The sequence below is a fragment of the Otolemur garnettii genome, unplaced genomic scaffold (assembly GCF_000181295.1).
Source record: "Otolemur garnettii isolate 467f Iridium unplaced genomic scaffold, OtoGar3 scaffold00015, whole genome shotgun sequence".
Lineage (NCBI taxonomy): Eukaryota > Metazoa > Chordata > Mammalia > Primates > Galagidae > Otolemur > Otolemur garnettii.
Window position 1 is genome coordinate 20312770 of NW_003852410.1, and position 8127 is coordinate 20320896.

Sequence of the window (8127 nt, forward strand, 5' to 3'; positions counted from 1 at the left end):
ACTTAGGAATCCCAAATTTGTCAAGAATCACATATTTTCAAAGGTTGTTCAGCCAAGTGATTATAAATGGCGTGAGTGAATGAATGAGCTATCTACAAGGTAGTCCTTCATTGGTCAGTAAATGAAACATGTTCCATCCTCTGCCTGGGTCAGTCTTAGATTATCTGAGGACTTCAAGAATATATTCCTTGCATAAAATGTGTTTGCAGTGTCAACTGTGCTTTTTAGTTAGTTTGTTGATTTGCCTAAACTGCCTAAAACAAACAGTCTCATGGGGTAATTAAACATTTGAAAATAACTTGATGCCAACTTGATCTTTCCTTGGAAACTCTACCCATTATTCCAGGATTTGACTGAACACCTAATCAGGTGAGGACTTTGACTCTACCTGTATCTCAGGCCCAAGACAGGGATCAGCACACAATACTACTAAGCATTTGGTGGTCAAATGAATGGGTTAGGAAAGTTTCTTTAATTAAAAATGTTAATGGAGAAGAGAAGAATCTTTCCTCATATTTACAGAGGATTATTTTGTATGTAGATTTGCTGGTCAATATTTTAAAGATTTATTTTTATAGCTACCCAGAAGGGTAATTACTAGGCACACTTTAATAGGTGCCTTACTAGATGCATTACTAGGTGATGATGTTCAATTTTGAACTGAGATGACCAGCAATCTTCAATTAATATTGTATTGTATAGAATCATAGGTTTTCAATTTAATCCAATACATATTGAGCTTTTATGGCATATAAGACACATGGGGATAAGACCCAATCGTGACATTGAGGCTATTATATCATAAAACTATGAGGACACGCACACAAATCTTTAACACAGCTACAGTGTGATGAACACTTGAGATCAGATACAAGTAAAGGACTTTGGGAGGGACAATGAGGAAGAGACTTATTTGACAAAGATGAGAGATCACAACTTCATTTTGTAGACTGATTGCCTGGAATGCAACCCTGAATAGTTACTCCCCTCTTTAAGAACTTTCAAGAGCTTCCTGTTGCCTGAAAATACTGCTAAACCCCTTAACATAGCCTTCAAGCCCTTTGGTAATGGACCACAGCCTCTACGCATGGGGCAATTATCTTACCCTGGTTTTCTGGGGACTCCTCCAGGTTTTGCTGCCTAAAAGTCCTGCCTCCCTGGAAAATCTTTCAGTTGCAGGTAAAGACAGGTGATCATCCTAACTGCACATTTCAGTGTTGAAGGAGCCCAAACTGAGCCACACTCTGGTTCATGCTCACATTTATCTTTCTCATTTCTCAGTTACTCTTCTTGCCTGGTCTCCTTTCCCCAGCACTGTATTCAAGTCCTACTTATAATTGAAGAACCACATTTAATATTATTATCACCGAGGCTTAATGAAAATATTAGCTATATTAATATCACACTACCAGTAATAGCTAACCTTTATTGAAATTTCTGTAGCATTTTAAGTGGATTTCCATATATAATCTTCACTTTACCCTTCATCATGTAGTTTCTACAATTGCAGATGTAGAAACCTCATGAGGCTAAGAAAGAATATTATAATTTACCTGAAGGTATCTAAAGACTAAGTGGCAGGCTGGGTGTTTTGGCTCATGCCTGTCATCCTAGCACTCTGGGAGGTCGAGGCAGGAGGATCACCTGAGCTCTGGAGCTGGTGACCAGCCTGAGCAAGAATAAGACCCTGCCTCTACCAAAAATAGAATAACTAGCTGGGTGTTGTGACAGGCCCCTGTAGTCCCAGCTACTCGGGGGGCTGAGGCAAAGGATGGTTTGAGCCCAAGAGTTTGAGGTTACTGTGAGCTGTGACACCACAGCAACTACCCAGGATGACTGAGTGACACTATCTCAACAACAACAAAAAAGAACAAGTGACAAAGTTGATATTTAACTCTAGACCTCTATAACACAAAGCTCCATACTTCTAGCTATGATGGTACATGGTACACATCATCTCCCGTCCCAGATTCTTCCCAGGTTAAATTAATACCACCTTTAAAAATAAGTGACTCTTTGGGCACTTAAGACCCTACATTGCATTAAGAACTTTATATACCTGACTTATTTCTGCTCAAAGGAGCTATTTCCAGTTCATTTCTTAATCCCTCAGAATATGAAGAGACATGAGATGATGACAAAATGGACATATGGACATTTTTAATGGAGGTTTTTAAAGTGGGCCTTAAAGAAAGCATTTTTTTTTTTTTTTTTTGGCTGGGGCTGGGTTAGAACCCACCACCTCCAGCATATGGGACTGGCACCCTGCTCCTTGAGCCACAGGCACCACCTGAAAGCAGTTTTAGATGGGGAAGTTATACCAAGCAAAGTGAGTAGTTATACTCTTAATTGCAGCTAACATCTGGTGTGTTTTTACTCTTCAAGGGACAATATGCTTCCTCATTCAGGTAGATAACCCATGGAGAAAAGTCCTGTTACTATCTTCATTTTTCAGATGGAGAAACCAAGTCTCAAAGAGATGACAACTTGCCCCAAATTGCATATTGACAGAGGTGATTCTCAGACTCACCTTTATTGATTCTCTATCATGAGGTGCAAACACTATGCTGTATAAGGAAGACAGGGGAGAAATTCCAGGGTGTGTTTGTGAAAACCCCAAGTTGGGGTTTCCTTGCAGATTAGAAGGCAGGAGGAGGGTGGTAATAATGATGGTGACCATGATGGCTGCCCTGTGTTTTGTACAACCTCTGCATTCCTGTCTGATTTGTAACAAAGCATTTGAGTATGCTATTGAGGCAGCACCAAAGCACTTTTCATGGATCAGCAATCTCTTTTACTGCTCACAATACTTTAAAGAAGTGCCATCACTATCCTTATTTTTGTCTTTTTTTGGCCAGGGCTGAGTTTGAACTCACCACCTCCGGCTTATGGAGCCAGTGCCCTACCCTTTTGAGCCACAGGCGCCACCCACTATCCTTATTTTTTAAACAGAAAAACGAGGCTTACAGGGGTTAAGAGAGAGCTGAAGCTCAACTCCTAAAAACCTCTTCTTCAAGGTTTTAGAACTCCGTGAAAGGGTGATCACGGCAACAGTATTTAAACATACAGACTCTCTCCTACATGCCTGCCCCAAGTGGACCTCCAATTAAGCTTCTGGGCAGTTTCAGCTGGAACCTCTTCCAGAAAGGCACCATCTCAGAGCTTCCCAGAGACTCTGCGTCTGTAAGTAACTTGGCATTAGAGGAGATCCCAACCACTCCCCTAATGTGCTTTTTATATTGATTTGGGGTTCTATTTTGAAATGTGATCTGATAGATTGAAGAACAGGGCTGTTCAGCCAAGCCTTTTCTTTTTCTTTTCTTTCTTTTTCTTTCTTTCTTTCTTTTTTATTTTTTTAAGACAGACTCTCAAGCTGTTGCCCTGAGTAGACTGCTGTGGTGTCATAGCTCACAGCAACGTCCAACTCTTGGGCTCAAGCGATCCTCTTGCCACAGTTTCTCTATTTTTATAAAGAAGGTGGGGTGTCTCACTTTTGCTCGGGGTGGTCTCAAACTTGTAAACTCAAACAATCCACCCGCCTCAGCTTCCCAGAGTGCTAGGGTTACAGGTGGGGTCCACTGCGCCGGCCTTGCTTAGTCCTTTTAGTGTGGGTTTAATCCCATCTGTCAAGTAAGTTGCAATGAAAGGTTTGAAAGAGTTGTATGTATTTAGCTCACAGCAGTTTCCTTCTTAACGAGAGACCATGGTTGGACCTCAGGTCAGCCTCAAGGCTTCTCTTTGACACCAGAGAGAAGGTGAAGATCTGAGAAGACGGGTGGCAGCAGCAGCCTGAGCTGAGCAGAAGAGCCTGGACTCATGGCTGACTCTCCCCTGTCACCTAGAGCTGTTCAAAATGAAAGGTCTCGCTCTTTTTGATGTTCTCAGCAATTTTTCTTGTGTGGAGTAGAATCTGGTTGTATTTTGTGAGGTGTATTCTTTGTGATGTACTAAAGGTTAGTCATCTCCTACTGCGTTTCTATCCTTTTGATATTTGGCATCATCTTGATCTTTTAGAAAATGAGTTTTGATACTTTGCTGCATGGAGAAATAGTACTAAAGGGGGTAGATCTCAGATATATTTACATGAGTGTGAACTTCTTGGAATCCATTTCAATTTCAGAGTCGGCCCTTTGACAATACAATGTGGGCTTCTTTCACCTGTAGCTTCTGTCCTCTGACTTTTCAGAAGTTGGTCCTTTGATACAATAAGCCTAAAGATTTAAAAAAATGAAATCTGGAAGTTTAAGAGACCCATGTTAACAAACATTTTTAGGGAAAAGATTCGGTACTTTAGAATTTCCTTGAGGAAAATGAGGAGAATATAGCTGTTGTTCCTGTTTACAGATACAGAAAAACCCCTAACTTCTTTTTTTCATTTTACTGTCATTTCCTTCAGAGTCTGACTATCATGGGTATCAGTGGGGTCTCTGAAGACTTGCTTCCTTAATCTCTGAGCTTTGTAAAGGAAAGGCTTTATCTCTGTATAATTGTTATGATCATTAATGTTACATATTTGCATATATTTGGAAAGCACACCTAAAATTGTTATAAATGTATTAAAACCTGATAAAAACATCAAAAAACACTATATAAATCTCTGTGTTTTGGATCCATTTTTCAGGAAGCCATTTGAACTGGTACAATTAAATTACTAACTAGTATAATTAACTCTGTATGCACAAGCTTAATTTTATAGAAGCTTTAAGAAGAAGCTATCCTTGGAAATTTGAACTAATTTTCCTATGTTGACTCAAATTCCAGTAGATATGGTAACATCTTTTCCTATTGTCCTGTACAATGGATTTGGCCTGGCTTTGAAAAGGTGGTTGAAACAATAAACATGGATAGGCTGTGGATCTCCCATGTTAACAAAATTTTATCCAACAACTTTGTTGAAATAAATGGTTATTTGTTGTTTATTTGGGTGAAAGCTTCTCAAACTATTAAACCTTGATGTTGAAGGAAAATTTAAAATCACATGCAAATAGCTCTAGAAAAATTTATTTAAACATCATAGGCTTTACACATCCTAGTTGGGCCAGCAGGCCCACCCCCGGTTTTCACAATTTCATAAAGATACACAGTTCTATTCATTACTCAAAAGGACTAAGACCTGGCCACACTAGCTCTGTATTTGTTCAGGCCACAACCAGCAGCCTGGATCAGATGGGGCTGTGCTGTCCCGTTCACCCAAGTCCTCACTGCCTTCAGTCCCCATATGTGGCCCCTGTTGTCCCTTCCTTTCTGATTCCTGCTTTATTCCAAGGCCTGCGGAAAAGCAAGTTAACTTAACAACTAAGATTTATGTATCGGAAGTCTCCAAAGTGTTGCAATTTAGTATGTAATACGTTTTCTTGTTCATGTGATTTATTCTTATTCCTTTCTTTTTAAAATAGCTTAAAAGATATAAAATAAGAAATTTTTAACCTTTTCCTGGAATGCTGGAATTACATATATGATACTAAAACACAAATTCAAAACTTTGAGATAAATAGTAAAATTCTCCTCACCCCTCAGCAAAGCAGAAACTCTCAAGTGTTTTATGTGCACCCCATAACCAGAAGACATAGGGAAACTATGTACACTCAGCTGTGACCTCATCTCACCCAGCCACCCCATCCCATGCATGCCACATCCTCAGAGCCCCCTCAACATCTGAACCACAGCCTGAGCTCTGCTCATGACTTAAAATAGAGCCTTGAACCTCCCAAGTTTTCTCATTAATATAATAAGGGAATTGGTCTAAATTGTTTTTTAAAGTTTCCTTCTTGCGTCAAGGTGTTCTTATTCAGAAGTTATGACATCTATTTTCTTTCTTTATATCTCAAGAAGAAAAAGGAATAGAGTTCTCTTCCTTATTGGAATTTTAGATTATAAGCAAAATTTGAAACCTTATTTCAAGTAAGATCATATTAAGATGCACTGTGATAAATTAAGATGCTCAGAGTACAAGTCTATAGAGTTTAAATGAGTACCATCAGTACCCAGAAAGAAGGGTAGACTATGGTTGTCGTTGTTCGCAATGTTACCTGCAAGGTTAATATTTCTATTTAATGTCTTAAAAAATAGTAGAATAAAATCCTAGAAAGTTTGAATATGTATGGAGTCTTCCAAGGACATTAATGTTTTGTTTTATTCAACTCTAGTAAGCAAAAAAAAAAAAAAAAAAAATCCACAAAATTTGTTATTCTTATGAACTACTGATAATTTCCTTACTTGCATTAGCTCTGTTAAAATTTGTCTTGATTTCATAGACCTAAATAATTTTAATTTCATAAACTTGTTTTTCTTATACTTAAGAGAGAAAAGCTCAGTGTATGTGCTTTATTCTTCTATGGGTTTTGTTGTTTTATATAAAATCTAGTTTTCCCTAAGGCAATAAAAACATTATTATTTTTTTAATCCTTTCTATTGTAAGAAAATTGGATGAACACTGAGAATAGACTAGGAACTTGATAACAAAATTCAATATACACTTATTCTCAATATAGATAACTTTTTCATTAACTAAGACAGTTATTTTAGCTTTTGCTTTCAATTGAATTTTTTTATTAAATAACTTCTTAAATTTAATAGAGGAAATGAGTTTTTCACTGCCAAATTTTTGTTACCCAGTTTTAAATGCATGGGAAATAAAGGAGAAGAAATGCAAATAAGGGAGAAAAGGAGAATGAATTTGAGCACCTGATAATTGAGGGCCCAGGGGTTATTCTAGTTAATCCTAGAAGAATTCTCTATAGTAGGTATCTCAATCTCTATTTTTGGTGAAATGAGGAGGCTAAAATGTGATTACTAGCTCACCTATCAGCAGGATCTTTTTTCTTTTCTTTCTTTTTTTGAGACGGTTTTACTCTGTCACCCCAGGTAGAGTACCATGACATCATAGCTCACAGTCATCTCAAACTCTTGGGCTCAAGTACACTTCTTGCCTCAGTTTTTCATTTTTATTTATGCATTTATTTGAGACAGAGTCTCACTATGTTGCCCTCAGTAGGGTGCTGTGACATCATAGTTCACAGTAACCACAGCTCACAGCAACCTCAAACTCTTGGGCTTAAGTGATTCTCTTGCCTCAGCCTCCCAAGTAGCTGGGACTACAGGCACCTGCTACAACGCCCAGCTATTTTTTGATGTGGTTATCATTGTTGTTTAGCAGGCCCAGGCCAGGTTCAAACCCACCAGTCTCAGGGTATGTGGCTGGCACCATCACCACTGTGCTACGGACGCCAAGCCAGTTTTTCATTTTTAGTAGAGACAAGGGTCTCACTCTTGCTCAGGCTGGTCTCAAACTCATGAGCTCTAGCAATCTGCCCACCTTTGCCTCCCAGAGTGCTAGGATTACAGGTGTGAGTCACCATGTTTGGCCTATAGGCAGGATCTTGATTTTAGATTTTCCTGGCTCCAAAGCTAGAGAGCTTTCTATTCATCATCCTGCATATAAGAAATGTTTTTGTGCAAGTATTATTTCCTATCTGTCTTCCCCATTAGACTACAAACTCCATGAGAGCAGAGATAGAATTTGTCTTCTTTGTAGCTCCATCCTCTGTCTTAGCATACTTCTTAATCTGGAGTAAATGCTCCAGAAATATGAAATGGATAAATAAACCAGTAAAATAATGCATAAGAACATAATCATTACAATTTATTTCACTTTCTATATTCTGAGGCATGTTATTTTTAGGTTACTAAAGAAGCTATTTGGAGACGTTTGGTGTTAAGTTCAAGAATGATATTGGTGAATCTCCTGAAAGAAATATGTGATCAGCATTTAAAATAATTATCTTCCTTTTAGATTCTGTCTTTTAAAAGTGGAAATAGCACAGTACAGTACAACATCTCCTATTAAAAAGGTTTATAAGCAAGACAGTTTGAACCACAGTCTGTTCTTATAGGGTGTGAAGTAAACTCCCAGTAATTTATCATAGAATGTCTTCCCAAAATAAAGCATTAACTAGCTGGTGATGGTTTTGTTTGCATTATCCAGAAGATAATTCTCCAGTTTAGTTTTAGTGATAAAAATCAGCAACTGGCTCAGTGCCTGTAGCTCAAGAGGCTAAGGCGCCAGCCACATACACCAGAGCTGGTGGGTTCACATCCAGCCTGGGTCTGCCAAACAATGACAACTAC